Source organism: Lissotriton helveticus, chromosome 4_1 (assembly GCF_964261635.1).
Source record: "Lissotriton helveticus chromosome 4_1, aLisHel1.1, whole genome shotgun sequence".
Classification (NCBI taxonomy): Eukaryota; Metazoa; Chordata; class Amphibia; order Caudata; family Salamandridae; genus Lissotriton; species Lissotriton helveticus.
In genome coordinates this window covers 1400562100-1400588412 of record NC_136063.1, presented here as the reverse complement: position 1 = coordinate 1400588412, position 26313 = coordinate 1400562100, and positions in this window count along the sequence as shown.

Genomic DNA, 26313 nt, shown 5'->3' with positions numbered 1-26313 from the left:
GCCCCCGGCCTGCCTGACTTCCGGGTCGCGGCTGCGGGGGCGGGACTTCCGGTCGGCCCGCTCTCCGATTGGCCGGCCGGCGAGAACACTTCCGGGTCGCACTTGGCAGCGGCCCGGCAACGTTTTTAAACACCCCGGGCTGCGGCGGTGAATCTCGAGGGGCAATGCCGGGTGGGCACCGGCCTTAATTACCATAAAGCGCGGTGGGCACGCGCTCGATTATTCAAAACCAGCGAGGTGGGCACTCGCTTTACAAGGTCGTTAAGGCGCTCCCAAGCGCCAGGGGGCAATCACAGCGCTCCCAAGCGCTACAATTCCAAATAAAGCGCTCTCACAGCGCTAGAGGCCAATAAAGCGCTCCCTCAGCGCTAGGACCAAAAGAAAGCGCTTTCAAGCGCTAGGGCCCCAAGTAAAGCGCTCCCAGGCGCTTAACAGAAGCAAAGTCCAGCAAAGTTCAGGGAAGTAGGCAGAGGGGCAAGGCTGGGCCCAGAGCCAGCTCACTGGGTCTCCAGGCAGGGAGACAGCCCAAGTGGCGGTCCTCTGGCCCAGCAGCAGCAACAGCCCCCTCAGGATCCTGGAAGAGAACAACTTCTGTGGGGACACAGCCCCATTTTTATACAGTGCATTCCTTTGTTCAAGGGTGCAGAGTGGGGGCGGAACCAGTCGCAGCTGGTTCTTGAGTACTCTGTTTACCTCAACCACCCTCTCTATTCACTGGCAGGGCTTGGGTCATTAGACACACCACAGGGGGGCGGAGCCAGCATTGTGTGGGGAAAACCCAGCCCATCCAGGACACAGGTACACTCCTCCCACACATCACTCATGCTAATCTCCCACTCACCACCGGGCAGACCCATCCAGACTTCCTGGAGCCTGGCATGCCAGCCAGCTCCAGCCAATCACACGCCAGCACCCTCACAGCACACGTACAGCCATGTCTAGAAATGGCGCTTCGCTACTAGACACATACATGCTGCATACACCGTTGCGCAGCATTCACTCACACGAGTTCACACATACCAGACTCAAGCCTGTACACCCCACGCATCAGGAACTACCAGGGACACATACATTCCCCATGCATTCCTATGGGCGGGCAGGCCTAGCTCAGCACATGCACTCAGAGTGCGCACGCACTTTCCACTGGGACACAGTGAAAGTGCGCAGAATCCCTAAAATCACCATTGCCAGGTCACCATTTCTAGCAAAAAGTCTAGGGGTGAACCTGCCCTAAGGGCCAAAGTCCAACAGGAGCATGCATTCCAACTGGAATGCATGTTCCCGTTGTAAAATAGGAGGTGCAGTTCACCCCTGCACCCCATGGCAGTCACCTCAATGTGCCTGCCATGAGGTGCAGGGATCAACAGGGGTGCCCTCTCGGCCTCCAAACAGAGACCGTGCACCCAAGAGGGCCCTGCTGGGGGCCCCCAAAGTTGAGTTCTGACAGCCTTTCTGTGTCGGAAAGGCCGGCACGGAAAGCCTGCTGACACCCAACATTGTAATCTCAGGGGCGGAAAGAGCCACCCTTGGGATTACTGGGTGAATTCCGACTGGTGGATGGCTCTCCGAGCCCACCGGAAGCCAGTCATAATGACCGTTCGGATTCCTTTCTAACCGCCTCCATTGTAATGAGGCGGTTGGAAGGAATCCGCCCGGCATATTACGATGTGGTCGGAAAGGCTCCGACCATTGGTCGGAGCCGTTTCCAATCGCATCGTAATCAGGGTCTTAATCTCTGCAGAGAAATCATGGAGAGTAGAAAATCCGATTTTTATTGGCTATTCCATGTGATTAGAACCTATCCAAGATGGTGCCAACCTTTTTAGGTCATGCGGGTAGTCCCACTCCATCATTGCCCACATTGTATCAGGTTCTTTTCAGAAGCCACTGCCTATTTCAGAAGTAATTTTTCTCTTTTCATAGCCTCTAATTGAAGATGCTACACATTCTTCCATTAACATACTGCTATAGTGAGCATGTTGCTGCAGTGATTCATCATGTCCTGTGACATTAGTGGAGGAGTTCCAAGGTGGTATTGTTGCAACCACTCCATAAAATATAGTCACACAAAAACACAGACAGAAACATGCACACACATGGTGGACACTTAAAAAAAGAGAGAGTTTTCCCTGTTTAACCCAGAAAGGACCGGGAGATAAAGTAACAAAAAAAGGAGATTCCTTTCTGTGTGTTAGGATTCTAAGTCAACAATAACATTTGTTTTGATTCATTAGATCAACAGCACCCCAAAGATTACATTTAAGTCAAAACATAACATTTGATGTATCTAAATGTGTTTTATTTTATATTTTTTTTAAAACAATTTCTCTCATATAGTCAACGTACACAGTAAAACAAAATCAGGTAGATTTTTTCAGAAAAACATTTTACATGTATCCATTCAATTTGTCATCACAGTTTATCATACCACAGTACATAATAAAAAACAATCAACTAATACAATTAAAAAGGCTTGTCGACGCGTTTCGGTGCTTCTTTGTTTGGAACACCTTCCTCAGGACTATTTTAAAACATCTTCATTTCTAGAAATAGATACATAACATTTGTTAGTTTCGTACTGTATGGGGGAATCTTTACCATTTAGCTGTTGAAAGAAAAGACTTAAAAATGTCTTACATTTAATATGATACTATTATGCAGTACCAAGATCCATCCAGGAATTGTAGTGAAAATTAATGACTCCTCATCCCTGCTGTATCGTCAAAGGATCTATACATAAAGTGACACCATATTTTAAAATTCAGTACATAAGTATCAGATTGAATATTACGTAAACCAGACTTTAACTTTGACATTGCCGCTTACTTATGGTTTACACAGAAGCCGTTCATAGCATTGGCTAGATTCTTTCCAACTTTAGATAGTGTTTCCTTTTTATATGGTCTGGCTCGGCGTGGTCCTTAGTGCTTCATGGACTTGTGCATGGATCCCTCCTCTTTTTTAATTGAGGCGATCAACAGCGTCTAAACGAATAAAGCACATATTTTAAGTATTGTACAGTTTCTAATTAAATATATGCATATTAATCAGAGGCGGTTTTCATAGAAATTAAATGTTAAGCATATGCTTGTAGTACCAGGCTCGGAGGTTGCTAGTTATCTATAATCGAGATATTAGACAAAGTAGGTATTTCGATAGAGTTTATATTCCTAAATCGAATTTATATCACTAAACAGGAGCCCTTATTTTTAAATATTTAGATAAATTTAGGGCGAGTTACCGCCCGACTAAGGAGTAGTCAATGGAAAGGCAATTATGCTAGTTTTCATCAAAGTTCCTCTTACCTCTCGTGTAGATTAACGCTCCGGCCGTCCGGTCTCCCTGGTTGCCCGTATCAGTTAGACTCATGCTTTGAGCCTTAGCCTTATATACCTGTTCCGGATAGAGTTTAACGGTGATTCTAGACACCTGTGTTTAATTAAATCATTACCGGTTCAGTTTTCGCACCATGATTGTAGTTTTTTACTCTAGAAGTTACCGTCCACATTAGAGAACGGACTTGTGTACATTAAAGCCCATATGCTCTATCGCTTTTAATTCCCATTTTCGATTTTCTTATGTTTCTATATATTAGTTAGGGTGGCTGTTTACATTTTATTTGTGAAAAACCGTAAGTGGTGTTTTTAGACGATACTTTAATTTTTTTAAACACGTAGCGAAGTATTGTCCGCCATTTTCGTAGTTCTTTTAAATTCACGATTCCCTAACACAGTCTCACTCACATTATATCAACAATAATGCTTCTGTGTACATAAATTCAAGCAAGTAGTTAATTTATTGAAAAACGAACGTAACCACCCAACCTGATCAATTTGATATGATTGGATACCTACTATGATTTATCAGGTTGGGTGGTTACATTCGTTTTTCAATAAATTAACTACTTGCTTGAATTTATGTACACAGAAGCATTATTGTTGATATAATGTGAGTGAGACTGTGTTAGGGAATCGTGAATTTAAAAGAACTACGAAAATGGCGGACAATACTTCGCTACGTGTTTAAAAAAATTAAAGTATCGTCTAAAAACACCACTTACGGTTGTTCACAAATAAAATGTAAACAGCCACCCTAACTAATATATAGAAACATAAGAAAATCGAAAATGCGAATTAAAAGCGATAGAGCATGTGGGCTTTAATGTGCACAAGTCCGTTCTCTAATGTGGACGGTAACTTCTAGAGTAAAAAACTACAATCATGGTGCGAAAACTGAACCGGTAATGATTTAATTAAACACAGGTGTCTTGAATCACCGTTAAACTCTATCCGGAACAGGTATATAAGGCTAAGGCTCAAAGCATGAGTCTAACCGATACGGGCAACCAGGGAGACCGGACGGCCGGAGCGTTAATCTACACGAGAGGTAAGAGGAACTTTGATGAAAACTAGCATAATTGCCTTTCCATTGACTACTCCTTAGTCGGGCGGTAACTCGCACTAAATTTATCTAAATATTTAAAAATAAGGGCTCCTGTTTAGTGATATAAATTCGATTTAAGAATATAAACTCTATCGAAATACCTACTTTGTCTAATATCTCGATTATAGATAACTAGCAACCTCCGAGCCTGGTACTACAAGCATATGCTTAACATTTAATTTCTATGAAATCCGCCTCTGATTAATATGCATATATTTAATTAGAAACGGTACAATACCTAAAATATGTGCGTTTTTCGTTTAGACGCTGTTGATAGCCTCAATTAAAAAAGAGGAGGGATCCATGCACAAGTCCGTGAAGCACTAAGGACCACGCCGAGCCAGACCATATAAAGAGGAAACACTATCTAAAGTTGGAAAGAATCTAGCCAATGCTATGAACGGCTTCTGTGTAAACCATAAGTAAGCGGCAATGTCAAAGTTAAAGTCTGGTTTACGTAATATTCGATCTGATACTTGTGTACTGAATTTTAAAACATGGTGTCACTTTATGTATAGATCCTTTGAGGATACAGCAGGGATGAGGAGTCATTAATTTTCACTACAATTCCTGGATCGATCTTGGTACTACATAATAGTATCATATTAAATGTAAGACATTTTTAAGTCTTTTCTTTCAACAGCTAAATGGTAAAGATTCCCCCATACAGTACGAAACTAACAAATGTTATGTATCTATTTCTAGAAATGAAGATGTTTTAAAATAGTCCTGAGGAAGGTGTTCCAAACAAAGAAGCACCAAAACGCGTCGACAAGCCTTTTTAATTGTATTAGTTGATTGTTTTTTATTATGTACTGTGGTATGATAAACTGTGATGACAAATTGAATGGATACATGTAAAATGTTTTTCTGAAAAAATCTACCTGATTTTGTTTTACTGTGTACGTTGACTATATGAGAGAAATTGTTTTAAAAAAATATATAAAATAAAACACATTTAGATACATCAAATGTTATGTTTTGACTTAAATGTAATCTTTGGGGTGCTGTTGATTTAATGAATCAAAACAAATGTTATTGTTGACTTAAAATCCTACCACACAGAAAGGAATCTCCTTTTTTTGTCACACATGGTGGACAAGCATATGGGGAAGAAGGGAGCTGGTAACAAAGGAAAATGTGTAACTGTCTAGGCCTATTCCCCGGAAGGCTTCCACGCCATTAATAGCCATATGCTGACCAAAAAATTGTCCTGAGTTTAAGGTCATCCACAGGCCTGTAAAATATCTGTAGCACAACAGCAGTGAGAATGTGAAAATCCATTAAAATAACTGAGAAAACATCAGTGGCCTGCAGCAGGCTATGTCCCAAACAAGAAAACACTACAGCTTAAACACAAATCTAGATAAACAAGCATTGGATTAGCCAATATGTCTCACTTTTGGGACCTTACAAGTATTTAGTTATGCAGCATAATATCCTTGGTGCAACAACATCAACTGTTGCATGACTAAACACTTATAAGGTCCCAAAAGCGAGACCTATTGGTTATGCCAATGCTTGTTATTCACCTGGGATGTCCTCACAGTGCAGGCCACGAATGGAGTAATGCTGTCACTCTTAAACTACGCAAGTGGCCTCTACATTGGGGGCTCTGAATACCTATTCTGCAGGCTACTTTAAATCTGGAATGCATTTCCAGACAACTCCTGCTCCGGCGCCCATGCAAGCACATCAACCTGCCCTCCAATCTCAGTTACTTGCAAGGCGTATCTCTTTTAAGGCACTACGCTTTGCTTACTCACTGAGCCGTGTTGCAGGACCACGCTTCTTTCAGTCTAAACTCTAAATTTACTGATTCAGAATGGCTTTGCCAAAAAAAAAAAACTTTAGTCAGAAAACCCTGCATCAGCAGATGTTCTGTACGGATATCTAAAATATGGAACTCAGTCCCTTCACGTGTAAGCATATTTAGCAATTATCTATACATCTGGAATGAAGTAAAAACTAAGGGGCTTATTACAAGCATTACTGTCAACATGTTAAAAAGTTACGTATTGGTGGCACAAGGGGCTTGTAAAAAAGTTCCCTGGCTCTTCCACAATACATGATCCTTCAGATGTGGCTTATAAAATGGCGATGATATGTACATATCCACGATCCTATATCTCATTCGCTTTGCACATCAGCTTCGGATATAGGCACTTATTGTTATAAGCCAGTTTATATAGGATGATAGATTATCTCAACCTCGCGCCTTTGCACTGAACATTCTACACATCGGTTACAATCACTCTTCCAAACATGCGAATACAATGAGCAGCCACGTTTTCTGCCATCAATAAAGTGCCTTATTGCCATATTCAGGGGTATGAAGCGCTATACAAAAGCTAAGACACAATATAATGCAATACTTAGCACACTGTTTTTACATGAAAAAAACACCCAAGTTTTGCCTTTCTCTTAAATCGTATGCCCCGCTTTTGAATTATAGTTATCCTGACAGGAAAAATAAAAAATAAATAAACATAAATGTGGAATTTTGATAGTTTGTAAAGTGTTTCCCATGTGCTACTTATAGTTTAGCTACAGAGATGGGAATGTAGCCCATTTCGCCAGGTTAAGAAGTGCCCCATTGTTTAACAAATGCCTTTGATCCATCTTTTGCATGGTGATGTAATGATGAGCAGGGAAATCCATCCTAGGCCCCAGAGTCTGCTGACGGTGCCCGATAACTAAAGGGCGCATGGCAGAGAGGGAGAGGGTGGGGGTTTGGTGGAGTGCAGAAAAAAAGCAGATCTAATCTGGAAGCACCATCTGGGGCACAAGCTCTTGACAAGTTCACATATGGACTCAGCAGAGGAAGGGGTCCAGGGCGGGCGGAGACTTTAGAATTCTAAGACTGGACGGCAAGAGGGTGAATGCTCCGTGTGACATCACAGCGACAGCCAGGCTGTTAACACCTCTCTAAAATCACGGAGCGTGTGGCATGGTGTTGATTCATGTTAATATCGCATTAAAATATCTTTTCAATAATATGTTAATATTTTATCTCACTTTCGTAGCCTTTTGGAAAAAGTTTGTTTTATGACAGAATATCGAGGAGGAAAATGACTGAAACAAGCAGCCGCAAGAGTGAACGTGACCGCCATCTGTTTCCAGTTAACGCGACCACAAGACAGGCAAATGTAAACAAGCTCGGGCGCGATAATTGGAAACAGATGCGCAACTGCTCGCTCCCGCAAGGTAAACGCCATACATGCACGAGTGCTCATTGGAAACAATTCAGTACATGCACGAGTTTCCCAAAAAGTCCTGAGTGATTCCAAGAGGTCACTCCTAAGCAGCGAAGTTCACTTACGTGATGGACCATAATTCTTTGGTCTTCCTAGATCTCACTATAACAAAGGCAAATGGAAAGTTGTCAACGGTCACTCACTACAAACCAACTGCCAAAAACAATCTACTTCGTTTTGAAAGCTTTCACCCGAGACCACTGAGTGAAAACCTGCCGTATGGACAATACCTGCGGGTCCGCAGAAATTGTAGCGAGCTTGACGATTACAAACAACAGGCCCAAGATCTAACTCTCAGACTAAAGACCCGGGGATACCCCGAAAAGATTCTACATAAAAGCCAAAAACGCGCTCGGAATCAACATAGAGCTGCTCTTTTGGAGAACCCGTCAAAAACAGTGGAGGAAATTCCCTTAACATGTGTCACCACGTACAACACCATCTCCAACGAGGTAACCAATAATAGGAGAACATTGGAGCATACTCAACACTGGTAACCTGAGATGGGAAAAACCTTTGTTCTCATATAAAAGGGCACGCAGCATAAAAGATGCAGTAGTGAACACCAGACCTAAGAAAAATTTGGTGGAAAATGAAACGGTACTGAACTCGTGGGGGTTACTAAAAGTGACAGGCCACTATAAGTGTGGCAGTTGTAGTGTATGCCGGTTCACTTATAACACAAAGACCCTACAGCTGGAACCTACTAAAACCTGGACGATCAGAGGACATACAAATTGCAACAGCGAGAACGTCGTGTACAGATTGACATGTCCCTGTAACCTACACTATGTAGGTATGACCAGCAGAAAGATAAAAATACGCATTGGAGAACATAGAAGCACCATTAGGTGTAAAAAGGCCAACACCAAACTCACCGAACATCACTTGCCGGCAGGTCATAATTCAGATGAAATACAGTGGACCATCATTGAACAAGTCAAACCTGGAGCCAATCTGAATCAACGCCTGTTTGAAAAGGAACAGAGGTGGGTCTACAGACTCTCCACCCATAAAACTGGCCTCAATGACAATATCCCGTGGAACACTGCTATGGGATAAAACCTCCCTCCCTATTAACGCTCTGATGTTGTTGAATTGCAACCGCACAATATGGAACAAACAGCTCCAGGTTAACTAACTATCGAAATAGTGGTTAACATGTGTTTGTCTATGTCTATATCTAAAAACGCGGACATTATACCTGTCCTGAATCTTCCTCCTGTTCTGTTCCCAATATCCACACTAAGGGGCCGATTAGGATGGCGGTTTTTCCGCATCCTCCGGGCCGGCGGAAGTGTCCGCCGGCCTGGAGGATGCGGAAAAACCGCGGCGGAGACTCCAAAGACCCACTGCCAAATTAGGATGGCTGGTGGGTCTGGAATTCCGTCCGCCGCTTTTCCGCTGCGGTCGGCTTCCGACCGCGGCGGAAAAGCTATAACATGGCAGGCGGTGTCTATGAGACACCGTCCGCCATATTATGATGTTGGTGTAAATATGCTTTTCCACGGCGGCTTTTCCGCCATGGAAAAGCATACGGACATTCACTTTGGGGGCCCGTTGCGGGCCCCCTGGGTGAATGGGGGGTGGGGGGTGCACCTGGGGGGTACCTATGGTACCCCCCTGCATTTGCGTACACAAAGCAGCAGGCACCGTGCGGTGCCTGCCGCTTTGTGCATGTAAATGCAACACATGCATTTTTAACATTGCGGCGGGTGCAGCTTGAAGCTGCACCCGCCGCAATGTTAAAAATAGAGGATGTGACCGCCACCCTGGCGGTCACATCCTAATTGCCATGGAGGGACCGCCGCTGCCCATGCGGACGGTCCCTCCTACTCAGGGGTGGCGGACGGACGCAAGTCCGTCCGCCATCCTAATCGGCCCCTAAATCTGTTGTGGGTATAAAACCTTTTAGTCCCTTCTTTAGCATTAATAGCGCCGTCCACACCAGCGCGGTTGCTATGGTTTTCACAATTCCACACGTCAGCTGTAACGTCACTGGAACTACAGCTGACACCGCCCCTCTCAGCCGTTCTGATTGGCCCGCCGAGGGCCCTGACTAGCGCCCCGCCCATCCAGGAAGTAACGCATAGTTTACTTCTCGGCGCCGCTGTTCCACCAGAACACTCCACGGGGCATCCTGAGTAACGACCAAGTAGGTTTAAACTCCAGACGAGCAGAAGCCGCAAGTAAGTGCTGCCTTCCACTGTTGTGCGAGGCGGACCTCGCCGCACAACATTCTTGTGCTGTACTATATGCTTCTAGTACGGGCGGTGTATTAATTGTAGATCTGCCCTCATTTTCAAATGTTCTAGGTGACGGAAAACTTGCCGTCTTGGACACTCCGATGCCCATGAAGCGAGAGTCACCGCTTCAAGTGTAAGCTGAGCTAAAATTACCAAGCTTTACATGTACTTAGGTTAACAGTTGCAGTGTAACCCCCAAGCAAGTGGCACGATTGTTTAGCCGCCGATCACATCTTGTTATGCCTGAGCGCGCCAGACGCCGCATTGTAATGGCGATCACTCTCCCTCACCCTCCTTTCCACCATCCTAGCTACCCTGCTAGACTACCATATCTTCAAGGTGCTGTTTTATTCAACACACACCCACGCTCCGGTAATTTACCGCCTGAGCACTTCAGTCTATCACTTTTGATAGACCACGGGTACGACCTGACTAATAAGGTGTTTCCTTGTCACCTTACCCGGGTAAATCCACCAAGCACTATAATTGTTAAGTGTGCACCCTTGTCTTTTGTCTTCCCCAGTACGTAATCCCAACCCTATATTAAATTTTCTCTTACAGGTTTTTCTCCTGACCCAGGAAAAGACACTTTTTTACACAAGACCACTATTTATGGTCTTTAATTGAACGAGGGCAGGACGCACCTTAGCGTGTGCGGACCACCCCGTCCAATCACATCGGTCCTGATGAAAACCAAGAATTTTTAAATGGTTGAAACATGTAGACCTATTTTTCATTAATCACATAGCACACTTCGCTATTTTTAATCTATCACAATTCTTGAGACACCAAAGCCTTCCTAATTAGGCACAGGTGCCACACTGTTTTTATAAGGGTTCAAACACTCAAGAATAAAGTCTTGTTGTGAGTAGATTTGGCCCTTTTTTAAAACACGTATCACTGTTACTTTTTGCACATATAAACCAAAAAACCCGCTCCACTGTAATCAGGTGTCGTAGCACATCCTATGGGCACTCGGCCTATGGGGTGGGACCCCGATGATGAAGCATGTCACCAACTAGGTTGGTGAGTGAGGGGTCTTCTTCAAGGACATGTCCTGTCCTGTAATGGGTTGGGGTAAACTGACCTTCTCGCTCTAGATACAGAAAAAAATATTTTTCTGTTTTTCCTCCAGGAGGGTACTCCTCCATTCGTGTTCACAACTAGAACAAGGCTGGATCTGGGGCTGAGACCAATAGCTGACGAACTAGGTCTCAGACCCATAGTCTTCTGGCGAAGGCTATGGAGTAGTGAAGAACTCTCTGCTTATAGGGCGGAACTGAGGGAGCTTTTAACTCATCCTAAAGCGTTACAGATCCCCTGGATAAAATACATTCAAAAATCCTGTACGAGACTGGGGTTCCCTGACCTCTGGTCTGACCCTGCTAGCGCCTCACTAAACATCTCACGGAGAGCTTTGGTCAATGTCTATCATGAACAGAAACTAGTCACTGCCCTGGATTCCCAGGGGGAGGGGTCTTTAACATCCGTATTTGCGCTAAGCAAGGACTCATATAGGCTGGAGAGGGTTTGGACGCTATATCCCCCGTGTTGGCCAGGAAGCTGTTTCTCCAATGGAGATATGGCACATTGCCTCTGCGATCCTTTACCAGCTCCTGGTCAACCCCGCCCTCTTCCAAGCAGTGCCCGGCATGCTCCTGTGCCGAGGAAAGCGATCTACATGTGGTCCTGTTTTGCACAACTTACAAGGCAGCTAGGAAATATTGTCTCCTTCCACTTATTAGAAACCTTGGTTGTAGGGAGTATCTCCCGATGTACAGAATTTTAAAAACCGACGTTTCAAGTCCAATCGTTTTTGCATTAGCAAAATTTCTCACCAATGTCTGGCATACCCGCACCCGTATCCTGAAATCGCAGGTTCCCATTTAATTTTAAGTCTACAAATTTAAATGTGACTTTAGTAGTTTTAAATTATAGATATGAACAATTTTACAGTGTATAAATTTGTACCGATTGTGGATGATTTTATAATGGTTGTATATGTTTTATTGTATATCTTTGATGGCCATATGACCGAAATAAAGATTGTTAAAGTAAAGTAGAACAAGGAAATAACACACTCTTATCCCTACGCAAGCCTACTCTGTATACTCGAGTCCAAACTCAGCCCATCAAACAACAACACAATACAAAAATCAGATGGGAGAAAAAATAGGGAGTACCTGCCCTCTCACAAACATCAAATATTTTGCAAAGATTGTAACTAAACTTACTTGATTTTCCCAATAAATTTAAAAAGTCCAAGGGTGGACGATGCAGCAGAGATTGTAGACAAAGGAAGAGTACGACATGATGACATGACAAGATAAAATAAAGATTCTCTCAAGAATCCAAATCCAGAATGATCAAGGTCTCAACAAAGAACAAGGAGGTGTCTTAAGGGGCAGTAAACAGAAGTTGTTACTGTATGTACAGTAGTCTCGCTCCTTTTTGCACTTTCCCTGGAAAAAATATGGAGTTTGCACTAAAACAAAAGTAGCTGTATATGTCATTATGGGTAAAAAAAAAAAATCAACTTGAAATAAATTTTGCTGAATTTTAGGAACCCCGCTACAAAAAGCAGAGCATAGAACTGCTGCTCATGTTTAATATAGCCTACTAGTTTTGTTCATGCATTTCCGAGAAAAGATTTTAGCCAAGCAAATGCTTCCCCCGAGATGACGCTGGTGTAAAGGAAATTTCACCTGGGCTTAGTTGTAACCATTAATTCATTTCAACTATGTTTTTTTTTTGGAATGCTATAACCCACCCAGTGGGGGTTGCAGCGCTTGGCTCCAAATGCATTGTGGGTGGCGAACTCACGCTGTACAGAGCCTCTCATCCACAGTGGGAGTTAGCCACGGGGACAAGCTTGGAGCCAGGCCCTGTAGCCAACCGCTCGTAGGGCATGTATTATAAATAAGATAGTCCTTAGAGACCAGATGATGAGTAGATATATTCATTAGATTTATTGATAAGATAATAACATCAATATCCATAGGAAGATGGTAAGTCCATATGACGCCCCACCAGGAGCAGCCTCTGTCCTGCTCAGCCTGCCACCAACTGACCCTCCACAGCTCCCCAAGCACCCAACATTCCACAACCTCATCATACTTCCAACATTCTAGACATCTTCAGGCACATCAACACACACACTGGCTGAGCAGTAGATAAGGGAACCATAGAGAAGGGAAATGCAGCAGTAGATTATAACAGCATGGCTATTGTATATAGTTTTTACATTTGAGTCCTCAGGTTGGCCTCAAACCTAAGTTCGAGGGCCAAAATAGGCCATTTCGGGCTGCCGAAAATTCCTCTGAGAATCTCAGCATGTGACATCATGGTATAGGAAAGTTTGCCTACAAGGAGATTGCAGTAGGAGTTGTCTTTTGTTTTTATTAACTCCCACACATTTGTCAGCCATACCAGGACTTGTTGAGAAAGGCCCAAAATAAAATTTGATCATTTCAGGAACTTGGAAAAAAGACATCACCCTTCCAAAAGTGGACTGTTCTTGATGAAGTCCAGGGTCCGCCCCCTCTTAGTGACGGATACTTCTAAAAGCAGAGCCGGGCCATATGCCTCGGAAGACGTTTCCTCATAGAATTCCACTGAAAGGATTGCTCGTCTGTCCTGGCGCGGCGCATGGCTCCCCAGCATGGCCTTTCCAGTTTTTTTTATTCCAGACTCCAGTGTGCATCTGTTCGTAGCAGGTCCAGTGACTAAGACAGTGACTGTTATTAAGTCATAATGGCTGAAATCACACAGCAATTACACGCACTATAGAGAGAAGAATAAATGCTCTTTTTCATTCTTGCTCCTTGGAACAAAACATTCCCTGACTGTTCACATGGCCGGACCAGCTGCCTCAGAGAATCCGAGGCGCCAATGGAGGCGGTGGAGGGATGAGTCACTTAGCTCTGCATTATAGTGCTTGGGGGTGGGAAGTGTTTGGGCCATAGTTTTCAACGGCACCACAGGAAGCGGCACTATGTGCTTTAGGAGGCAGCATCCTTCCGCAGGGACAATAATTTGAAAAGAGCATCTTTGCTCTGCTACAGCTGTACGAAGCTCACTTATTTGTGCAGTTTTATGTTAGCGCGAATTCGTCCGATGAGTCTTGGAGCAATTTAAATGAGCACCGTTTACATCACACTAGGCCAGATTGATTTATTATTATTAGTCTTAGGCACTGGGGAGATTACATGATGTGTACAGGATCACAAGAGGTTTAGCCGACGCTGGGACTCGAGCCTGGGGGCATATTGTTATGTTATGTTAGGCCGCACTTTTTGAGCGCACGGCTACCCCAAAAGGGTGTCCCGGCGCTTTAGCAAAGATGCCCAGAGAAACAAGAAACCACAGGCATACACACTACAGTCACAGCGGATTATTTGGTGAAGAGCAAAGTCTTCAACTCCTTCCTGAAAGCCAGGAGGTTATTCGCTTTCCGGAGAGGGAGTGGGAGCTCGTTCCACAAACATGCTGTCACGTGTTGAAAGGAACGGCCTCCCATCCGGACACGTTTGACCACAGGCACCTCCATTTTGGCCAGGTCCGCCGACCGCAGCGACCTCCGTGGCACATAGAAAGCAATTCGCTTCCTCAAATAGTTAGGTCCCGTCGCATGAAGGGCTTTAAACGCCAAAGTGAGGAGTTTAAATCTAATTCTCCCAGAAATTGGCAGCCAGTGCAGCTTAGCCAGGAGCACAGAAGCACTGGCTCTCCTGGGCAGGCCATAAATGGCTCTGGCCGCCGAATTCTGGACAATCTGCAGTCTAGATAGCAGATACTTAGGTAGGCCTGCAAAAAGTGCATTTGCATAGTCCAGGCGGGATCCCACAAGCGCCTGGACTACATTCCTACGATACTGCAGTGAAAGCAGAGGAAGGAATTTCCTAAGCATCTTGAGGATGCTGAAACATTTCCCTGTTAATCCCAGAATGTGTGGACGGAAAGAAAGATCCTCGTCAAACACCACTCCAAGATTTTTTACCTGAGAAGATGGTTTCTCTGGGGGGAACATGTCCTGGGGCCACCATGTCTTCCAGCCCGGGTCGGGGGCACAGCCGAAAAAGAGCAGCTCAGACTTGTCTGAGTTGCATTTCAGGCTGTGCCGCTGAAACCACGCAAAGACTGCGCTCAGACAGTCCTTAATTCAGCCGCCGTTGAAGACCTCTCCCTTCCTGCAGGTGAACAAAAGCTGGGTGTCATCAGCGTATGAGATGACCCGGGCCCCAAATGCCTCCGCTACCTCCGCTAGAGGGGCCATATATATATTAAAAATGGTGGGGCTCAGGATAGAACCTTGAGGCACCCCCACCTCCAGCGAAGGCATTTCGGCCGAGAACGGCGGAGCCCAGATCACCTGTCGGCGGTCGGCAAGAAAGGATTGAAACCAGTCCAGCACCGTCCCACGCAGCCCAATCTCCCAGAGTCTTGAAAGGAGACCTGCGTGTGGGACGGTGTCGAACGCCGCCGATAGGTCCAACATGACCAACATAGCCTTTCCCCCATGGTCGAGCGTCTCCCTGATGGCGTCGGTTACCTCTACCAGCGCTGTCTCCGTGCTGTAATTCGCACGAAAGCCGGACTGGGAGTCATGCAGCAATTTGTTGTTCTCAATAAAGGTGGTCAGAGTCTGCTGAACATGTTTCTCCAACACCTTCGCCAGAGCAGGGAGGAGGGAGATCGGTCTGTAGTTGGCCCATTGCAGGGGGTCGAGCAGAGGCTTCTTAATCAGCGGCAGAATGAGTGCGTGTTTCCATTGTCGTGGAACCACCCCTGAGCTCAATGATAGATTAAGCAGGGGGTTCAGCAAGCTGTTCAACGCTGAAGCCACCCTGCCCAAGCATTTCGCCGGACAAGCATCCAGAGGCGAGCCAGAATGCAGCCGGGATAACAGCTCAAGCGATGTCTCACAGGACAGCTGGGGAAAGACAGAGAGTAAGGGCCCAGATTCAGCCTGTGAGGGAGCTAAATAAGTCGACCTACCCCCTGAAGCAGCGTCAGCCGTTCGGGAATCCACAGATGGAAAAGTGTCCTGAATCTTTACGATTTTGGCTACAAAGAAGACGGCAAGCTGTTTGATCCATTCTTCCGTGTGTGAGTGGACAGGGGTACCTACAACAGGATTGACAAACTCCTTTACAATCCTAAAGAGTTCCCGACTCGTATTATCGGCTTTGTCAATTCTCTGCTCAAGATAGTTCTTTTTAGCTGTGGCAATCTGTTTAAAGTAAGACTTTATCGCATCACGGTATTTCGTTTTTTCCACGGGATCATACTTGCGCCGCCAACGCCTTTCCAGCTGTTTGCAGTTTTGTTGCATAGTGCGTAGAGTGGAGGAGAACCAAGGAGCAGAATTAAGATGAGGAGCTGTTCTAGCAGACCTCAATGGTGCCAGCTCCTCGAATCTTGCCTGCATCCAAATCTGGACCATGATTAAATCGGCCTCTAGAACCCCTGTCAATTGACACGGGAATTGGCCAAGAGCATCGGAGAGCATATCTGCTGTCACTAAGTGGAAGGCTCTAGATTGCCGGGACCCTTCCTTCAAAGCCCTTTGGCTAAGCCTAGATTCAAGCATTAAGGCAAAGTTTATCAGATAATGATCTGACCAGAGGATCGGGAGTGGAGGGGACACCTCAATAGGCATGGAGGAAAAGATCACATCTAATGTGTGGCCTTTCACATGAGTGGGGCTGTGGATAAAAGGGGCTAGCCCTAACATCGCCGTGATATCACGGAGTTTGGCAGCTTCAGCATCAGTTAAACAGTCCATGTGCAAGTTTAAATCGCCTAATAGCAAGCAATGCGCAGAACGCATACATGGTACTGATAAGGCCGACTGTAGATCCTCAAAAAAGGACCGAATGGGTCCAGGGGTTCTATAGAGGAGAATTCCGGTACAGGTCTGGGACGCCGATAGGTGGAGCGTAAAACCTAGGGCTTCACAACCGGCAATGTTGTCCACTGCAAAGGAGGAGCAATCAAAGGCCTTGTCCACAATCAGAGCCACCCCACCGCCTCTTCCCTCCGTTCTATCCCTCCTTAAGATGGAATAGTTAGGTGGAACAGCGCTGGCAATGTCGGGTTCCGATCCCACTCCCAACCAAGTCTCAGTTAAAAATAAACAAGAGAGCTTGGAATGTGCGAGAAGATCCCATATGTCCGAGGTATGGCGAGGGAGGGACCTAGTGTTAAGCAACGCACTGTGGCAATACTGAGGAGGGGTAGATGGAACCCGAGTAGATGATAATGTGGGGTGCCAATTGCACACGAGGCAGGGCGGTGAAAGGCAATTTTAGCCGCTTTAGCGGCCGTTTTCGGCCGCTAAGCGGCGATAATTCTATCACCCTATTAGCAAGCTGTCACTAACACCAGTTAGCGACAGCTTGTAGGCGATAGTAAGCGGTTTGGCGGCCCTCTTTGCATGTCAGCGATATTTATCGCTAATGACATGCAAAGTGGGCGTACCCAACCTGTTAGCGACTGAAAGCAGTCGCTAACATCGCTATCGCCTATTACCAACACAGGCGTAGCGATGGAAATATTCGCGCTAAGCGCAAATATTTACAAAAACTAATACCTGCTCAGACCAGTTCTTAGCCATTATATCCAATGGGAGGTGGATATAATGGTTAAGACCCTGTTAGCGATAATGCGTGAATATCGCTGTATTCTCACCGAAATTTCACGGATTTTGCCGCTATCGCCGGGGATTTTATCGCTTTTGAGATAAACATTGCTAATAGCATGTTATCTCAGCGATAAAATCCCGGATGCGCGGTGATAAAAAAATTGCCGCTAACCCGACTTAGCGATAAATATCGCTATTTGTTGATAATATGCCCCCTGATTCCCACGTTCCAAAGTCGACAGCTCTGGCTGTAAGTTCCTATTCTCTTTGTCTACTAATCAAGGGCCACATGTGGCAACATTGGAAATAGCGATTACCTAATTGCGATTTTCTGCGAATCGCAAATTAGGTAGTCGCTATTACTAATGTATGAAACTCCATGAGTTTAATTTACCAATTCCTAGTGGGTTGCAAAACAACCTACCTCCTGAATCTTAATGAGGTAGGTTGCAATTTGCGACCCATTGGGAATTGCTAAAATCACGGGGATGGTGGCCTGCTGGGTTCAGCAGACCACCATGTCCGTGATTGCTTTTAATTAAGCAATCATTTTTAAAAAATGCAATCCGTTTTCCTTAAAGGAAAACAGGTTGCGTTTAAAAAAGAAAAAATTTAAGTTTTCTTTTCCTTTTTTAAGAGCAGTGGCCCCATGCCTGCTCTGGAAAAAACGTTTTTGCTATGTTTGCCAAAGGGGGAGGGTCCCTTGGGGACCCCTTCCCATTTGTGAATGGGTTGCCATCTACTGAAGTAGGTGATAAAATGCAAATGTTTAGTGACAGCATTTCGGTCGCAAAACATTCTTACATACTGCTGCGAATCGGTATTGGGAAGGGACGCCCAAAACTTTACCCTTATTACCGAATCTGCATGTACTCGCAATTCCAAATTGCGATATAGTAACATGTTATTGAATCGCAAATTGGGATTCATACATACCAACATGCATTTTATCAGTTGAAAACTGCCCAATTCAGCGAATCGGGCCTTTTGTGACCGGTAAAATGCACAATACATGTGGTCTCAAGACTGTTGTTTTGCGAGTGTGCCAAGTGTGTAACATTTTTACTGATGGTAAAAATAATCTGAGCACTGGACATCGTACTTATTATTTGAAGTGGTCGGGATGCATTACATTTATAGTGTAAGCAATGGCTTAACATAAACTGACGGAGCTCCCATGCAGAATTAGTAGAGGGTACAAGGGACCTTCATACCTCACAGATAATTATTGGCATTGGGTGGAATGGAGCCCTCCTGAAGGGCTCGGGGGTTGCTGGTGGATTGGGCCCCCCCTGTACTGCAAGCACGGCATGGGCCATGTTACTTCCCTGGATGTAAGTAGAAATATGCACTGCTAAGTGCAATTTCAGTGCAAAAATAAAATTTGCCACCCACCGGTTGATCCACAGCACTCCTCTTGCTTTGAGTGCAAAAGAACGTATTATTTACAACTGGCAATCAGAGTGCTAGCCCTTCGACTGAGCCGCACAATCTACCCTGTCAACTGGTCTAACAAAAAGTTCTAAACCATGCGACTCCCCTAAAAAACTCCCACCCTTAACATCCCAACCACTCAAACACTTCTGAACTGCACATAACCTTTGAAATGCCATAAGTCCTTGCATCATAACTCACATTAACCATCTTGTCAAGTCTGCCCACTTTTAGACCAGGCCACCATCCTTGCCCCACATCTTGGCTCCATTGTTCTTTACACGTTCTTGCATTCCCAATCTTTCCCTCAACCAGCTGAACATTTTACCTTCCTCCGTTTGTCCACCAGTAATAATAATGCACAACAATAACTGCACTATAAAAATAAAACACCCGCAACTAACCCCCAACAACATGTAACAGTGTGAGCGGTGGGCTTCAGCTCAGCGGTGGGGGCAAACAAAGGAAAGTGCACCTGTTGCCCTACGCGCTGACATTATATAGGCAGACTTATGGTTGCCACGCCCCTGCATCGTTCTTTCCCCTACCTACCGACCCCCTCGAGTGCTAAGTGCACTCCACTTCCTGTGCCTGGGGCCCTGAGTGTGAACAAATGATCACACTTCTCTGCTTGCTTTGAGTGCAAAAGGCTGCTTTTATTACAACTGGCAATCAGAGTACCTAGCCCTTTGGCTCAGCCGCACAAGTCACCTTGTCAACTGGACTAACAAAATGTTCGAAACCAACCCACCTCCTCTAGGTAACTCCCTTCCCTAACAGCTCACCGCCAAACACTTCTGAATTGCAAGCAAGCTTTGAAGTGTCATAAGTCCTTGTGGTCCCTCCATCGGAACCCACACAAACCATCTTTTTGAGCCTGCCCGCTCTTGGATCAGGCACCAATCCTAGCCCCAAATCTTGGCTCCATCAATCTTTGCTCGTTCTAACACCCCACCATCTTTCTCACAATCAGCTGAACAGTTTGCCTTTCTCCACCACCAGAAAGACCCTCCCCAAGGTGTAATTTCTGTCCCCTCTACCTCAGAATATCTTCTATTCCTTCATCCACCCTTCTAATGATCCCGTCAACCCCTTTAGATACAGGTTATTTTCCTGCTCAGACATGTGCACCCTATCGTGCCTGAACAAAAGTAGGGATACAAAAAGAAAGCTCTGAGGTGCTGTCAGCTGCAGCCCTTGCGCTTTGCAAAAGCCAGTCATCTCTCTACTCAGCTCCTTTCTGGCTCTATTTATAGCAACCAGCAGTGGTCACCCCTCCACACCCTCCTTGGTAACAGTAAGTCCGCATAGTGGATATTGTTTGGAGTGTTATTTACTATGGATTTACTATTGTTAAGAGAGTTTGCTGATTTAGCAGTTGGCTATTTTGCTGAATGCTGGATAATTGGGAAACATTCAAGGAAGAGGCATCATGTTGAACCCTCTTCCTCATCAGTGCTCCTATTCTTCCTCCCCACCTACCAAGAGGCGCTGAGATGATGAGGAGCTAGAATCAAACACTTCATTAAGGAAACCCTGGTTGAGCTCGCCTCTGGTAAAGGGAAGAGGCTTGATATGCTCCATATCTTATCCTTTGCATCTTCTGAGGCAGAGGTAGAAGTTGTGGGCCCAGAAGAAATCAGGGCAAAGTATGTTTTGGAGGAGTATTTGCCTAATATGATTTCTCATGTCAAAGGTAATATGGGGTTTCTGGAAAATGAAATGCCAGAGACTTCTTAAGGTTCTCTCCTTAGGCAATTTCAAAGTTCTGCTCCTATGGTCTTTCCTGTGCATCCTTAAATTACAGAAGTATTTAACAGGGAGTGGAAGACCCATATAAAAATACTATACCCTGATTTATGGCTAAACTGTATCCCCTACATGATCTGCAGCAAATTATGCCATATTCTATTCCTATTGATTCCTATGTTGCTAGTCATGTGGGAAAACTTTGTTGGCAGAAGACACAGTCATTAAAGTCTCTACTGATAAAATAACAGATGCACCATTAAATAAGGTGTATTCTGGCTCTCCTTTGCCCTTAAGGGCGGGCATATATGGAACGTATGTGTCATTCTTTGATCACTAACCTGAAGACTCTTTTTAGGTCTCTGGATAGTCTCTCAGAACAAATTGAATGTCAAGTGGAATATATGTTGAACACCAATCCTTTGATGTGGTAAGAGCTACAGCCCCATCATGGGGGGCATGTGTTTTTGCAAGGAGGAATTTGGTGTTTTAAGACTAGTGCACAGACTCAACTCAAAAAGCATTGCATGCCTTTTCGAAGTAAGCAACTGTTTGAGGCTGAGCTTGAGGATAAGCTCCACAAGTTGTTCAAAGAGAAGGAGCATTCCTCTTCATTACAGCTGCTTTCTTCGGATAAGCAGTCTTTCCAGGCAAAGTCCCCTTTTCAATACCCCTCTTGTAGGCAACCTCCATGCCCACAGGGGAAGTTTCAGTTTATAAGAGGAGCTGATTTAAAAGACAAAGTCTCCCCCGAGACCTTGGTCCTGACTATATGGCTGGCAGGAGTTTCTGGTTGGAAGCAGGATCCAGCACTTTCTCCAGGTGTGGGAGGCATTTACATCTGGCGTGTGGATTCTGGATACAATATGAAAGTGATACAAGGTTGAGTTAACCTCACTCCCATAGGACTGTGGGATCAGACCAACTTCCTGGCTTGCCAACAAGAAACATAGACTGGCCATTTGTCAAGGAAACAATTCTCTTCTCCAGGAGTGGGCGAACTCAGAGGTTCCTCAGACAAAGACGGGCAAGGACTTCTACTCCATAGTCTTCCTGGTGAAAAAGGCGGCAGGGGTTTTTCGAATGGTGTTGGACCTAAAAGCCCTCAACAAGTTTGTGAAAACTCTACTCTTCAAGATGGAAATGCTTCAGAGGATTATCCTATTGGTGATCAAACGGTATTTCATGTGTACGCTGGTTCTGTAGGATGCCTATTCTCATGTCCCGATCCATCAGGACCATCAGACGTTCATTAAGTTGTGCATCAGGAAGCAGTATATTAAATTGCAGCTGTTGCCTGTCGGGCTAAAACCAGAAAGGTGATGGATCCTCTGGTGGCTTGTGTCATCTGCAAGGGATACACCTGTACTTTTATTTAGACAACTGACTTCTGCACGTTCCCATAAAGAGGCAATTATTAAAGGACCTGGCTTTGTTGAGCCCTCGGATCCAGTATCATGGATTTCTTCTCAATCAGGGGACATGCCAGTTGACCCCTACTGAGTTTTCCTGCCGGATGCAAGAGCAGCAGCTTTGAAGACCCATTCCCTGAGGGTAATGAATTGTCAGTCCCTGGAAGTACGTCAATGGTTGCAGCTCCTGGGGCATATGGCAGCAGCAGTCTTCTCAGTTCCCTGGGCTCTCTTCGATCTCATCTGCATTCCTTGTGGTACCAGAAGTCAGGGAACTTTGATATACTGGTCCTAGGAAGGTAATCAGGGATTTTTGGGGGTGGACTCTGCCAGTATCCCTATCCAGGGGGGTTGTTCTTCAGCAGGATCCCCTGAAGGTTCTCATGCCAGTTGTTTCAGCTGAGGAGCCACTATGGGGGTCTGGTTGCTGAAGTAGGAGTGGTCTCTTCAGAAGAGCAGGCATTCATCTAATTTGAGGTAGCTCATGGCCATGTACAGAACTGTAATGGGATTCCGACATCTTGTCAGTGCAACCTGGTGGTCAGACCTGACAATCTGGTGGCAGTAGTGTACCAGAAAAATCATGGGGTCACACTGCCCAGTTCCTTGAATGCTATAGCTACCAGCCTTTTTCAGTGGGAAGAGCTTCACTTACAATCTCTGGTAGCAGTGCTTATCAGGGGGATGGACTATGGAGTAGCAGATTCCGTCAGTAGAGTCTTCCCCTCCTCCCAGGAGCTGTTTCTGACCTTTACGAGAAGTTTGGTGTACCTTTTCTAGACCTCTTTGCTTCCTTGCACAATGCTCAAGTGCCCAGGTTTTGTTCCCGGAGTTCACAAGTGGGGGAATGAGGAGTGGATGCCCTGTATTTGCCTTGGCCAGCTCGGCTGTTGTATGTATTCCCTCCTGTCCCTCTCATTTCCCAGTTGTTGACCAGGTTATTGAGGGAGCACAGGATGATGATGGTGGTGGTCCCATTATGGCCCTGACGCTCATGGTTTCCCAAGCTCAGATCACTAGTGTCCTTGTTTGATCCCATGTTCTCCATCTCCTCTCAGAGATGCTCCTTTTCTGTCTCTTCAGAAGCTCCAGGTCTCGTTTTGGGAGTTGAAAGAAGGGAGTTGTGCAGCATAGTGTTCAGTCCCACCATTTGGCGGCAGTAGTTCAAAAGTCACGAACACCTTCTACTTTGAAGTCTTATGAGGGACATTGGGGTAGTTTTCAAAAGTGGTATTTGCCTCTACAAATTTCTCCTTTTGATTTGTCATCTGAATGATGTTCTTCAGTTTTTGTGGTAAGGTTTTCAGAAGAGTTTATCACTTTCTACCTTGAGGGCCCAGAGGGCAGCTAGTTGAGCCTTCAGTTCTCCTTGGGGTAATATGGCTGATATGGAGGATTTGGTGTTGAGAATGTTGTAGAGTTTTTCTCTGGCCTTTGTTTAAACCTTTAACACCTTTTTACGATTTAACACAGGAAAACTCAGTTCCAACAAGTTTTTCTGTGTTGAAATTGGAATAGAGTCCACTTCAACCTTACTAACAAGGGCCCTAATTATGATGCCGATCAGATGAGCGTCCAACCGGCATAGTGTCGGAATGGAAACTGACCGACTAGTAGTCGGCGGTTCCATCCAACGAATTTTAATGCGACTGCCCATGAGGCATTCGTAAACATCCATTTTCCTAATGCGGCTTGTGCAGTGGGCAGAAAAAGGCCACGGCACCACCCGCATTTAGAAAACGGATGTTTATAAACATCCATGCACCGTGAGTCAGGCACCATGTGGTGCCTGGCACGCAGGGTATCAATGTTTTGGGGGGGCCCCCAGGCCTCTTAGTGGAGGCTGTGGAGGGATGAGGGCCATTTCCGACAGCCTTTGAATAGCGGTCAGACCGCCATTGAAAGGCTGCCTGAGCAGTGCATTCTAATCCCTATGGCGGTGCCTGAGCAGGCACCGCCCCATTGTAGGGGATTACTTTCCGCCCACTGCCAAATGGGTTCCTTGAGCCTGTTGGATAGGCAGCTGTTGGTCCCTCCGCCCCCTGCCTCCAAATGCTGCATCATAATGCGACAGTCAGACTGCATCCAAAGATGTCCGTCGGATAGCAACTGACAGGCTGTCAGTTGGGATCCGACCAACATCGTAATCGGCCCCAAAGTGTGTATCAAAAAAGTGTGTACACACATAAAATGATTACACATATTAACTGATCCTCTGTGTGTCTAGGATACGATTTATAAGATAGCTTTTCTTTCAACATGAGTGTGCAGTGATACCACGAGGGATATACCCATGTCTCTGACACTATTGTGTCTCTTATTATCATACCTGAATTTTTAGGACCAATCAGGACCGGCTCTAGGGTGGTGCAATCAGTGGGACCGCACCGGGCTTTGACTTGGGGTGGGGGGCGTTACTTTTTAAAATGTGTATCATTATTTTAAAAGCACCTGCTGCCTCATTCCTGGCCTCCAGCAACTTTCAGACATCAATTAAAATGTCAAGTGAAGTCCCATGATTAATCCTCTTCCTGGAAAGAGACTGGAGGTTTATCTAGTGGAAATTTTGACTCATCCTGAGGTAGCACAGAGGGTTAAAATGCCTGCTGCTAAGAAAGTGTACTATGCAGATAACGAAGTGCATATAATGTAAATAGATCAGTGGGTTACTGCATCTGAAAGAGAGCTCCTTTTTTTAAGTTTCTAAGTCAAAATCCTAATATAGAACATTGAGCTATTAACTGTCACCCCAGAGCTGCTGCGAACTGCAAGGTATGTGTTAGAGCAGGGGTACTCATAGTACGGCCCGCGGGCCAGCGGCGGCCCGGCAAGTCTTCCGCTGCGGCCCGCGGACCATGCAGACATCTGTAATACCCACTGTGTGTGGGACGCCTGGCCACCCTGCCGTGTGCATGATTATTACTTTGCAGTGAGTGTTACAGAAGCGAGCGAGACGCACATTAAATGATTCGCGCCACCCTCCAAAAGCTGTGTTTGTTTTTCTCAGAGCCTCGGCTGGCAGCAGCCCCGTGGAGCCTTTGAAAGCGCCCGGTGCCAGGGCCTCTTTCTGCCGAGTTGTGCCCTCGTGCTGGGCGGGGATTGACGGACCCTTTCACCGTGTGTTTTTTTTTTAAATGTAAAGAGTGTCCACAAACACCGCGGTTGCAGCAGCACTCTATGGGGGCCGGGCTATTCCAGTGAAGGTCAGAGTGGAGATTCAGGGGCGCTAAAAAGAGGCAAAATACAACAAAGCCTCATTAACAAGTAAGTGGTCTATTAAAGACCTGTGAAGTACTCGGGTGCAGCCGGCAAGCTGCCTCAGCCCTGGCTGACACACAAGCACGCCAGGTGAGGTGACAGAGGGAGGGAGAGGGAGGGAGGAGGGGTAGGGAGAGGGAGGGAGGAGGGGTGGGAAGAGGGAGGGGGGGAAAGAGAGGCAGAGGGAGGGAGACAGAGTTACTAGTGAATGTGGGTCTGCAAAACTCTGCTCAGCATCACATTCTTACTGTTTAAACATTTTAGATTGTACCTTACTCAGTGCTACAATACTAGGTCTTTCTAGATTCCAGTTGCTTCTAACCTCTGCTGTGCCAATGATTCCAGCAAGGAATTCATTTGAAAATGAGCATTTAAAGCCAACGCGATGTATGCCACCAGCATTACAATTACGTTTCTTACTTTTCTCACTGTTAGAGATTGTGACATGTAGTAAAGTAGAAACAACCATAGTCCCTCGGTTTAAGTTTAAACTTTTTCCATAGTTAAATTGAGAGTTGCATCCAGAAATTTCGGTATGTGCTCGTAATGCAGATGTGACTTTTTTTACCATGGTATTAAATCCAAGATTGAGTAGCAATGTTTTTGAGCCAGTAATGGCATTTTTGAGCTGTGCTCTCTTACACCAGCCATCTAATTATGGACTTACGATATACATGGGCACTTTCACAATGTAAATGTGCCGCAACCACTACTAAACAATTTTTAACCACCATGTAGTTGACATTATTCCGCAATGCAAGACTAAATTGGGGATATGTTCGCTTGCCACAAAAAGAAGATAAAACTGAGAAATGAATGCTATGCAATGTGAAAATATGCATCATTTAAATCAGTGGTGGTCGAGAAGT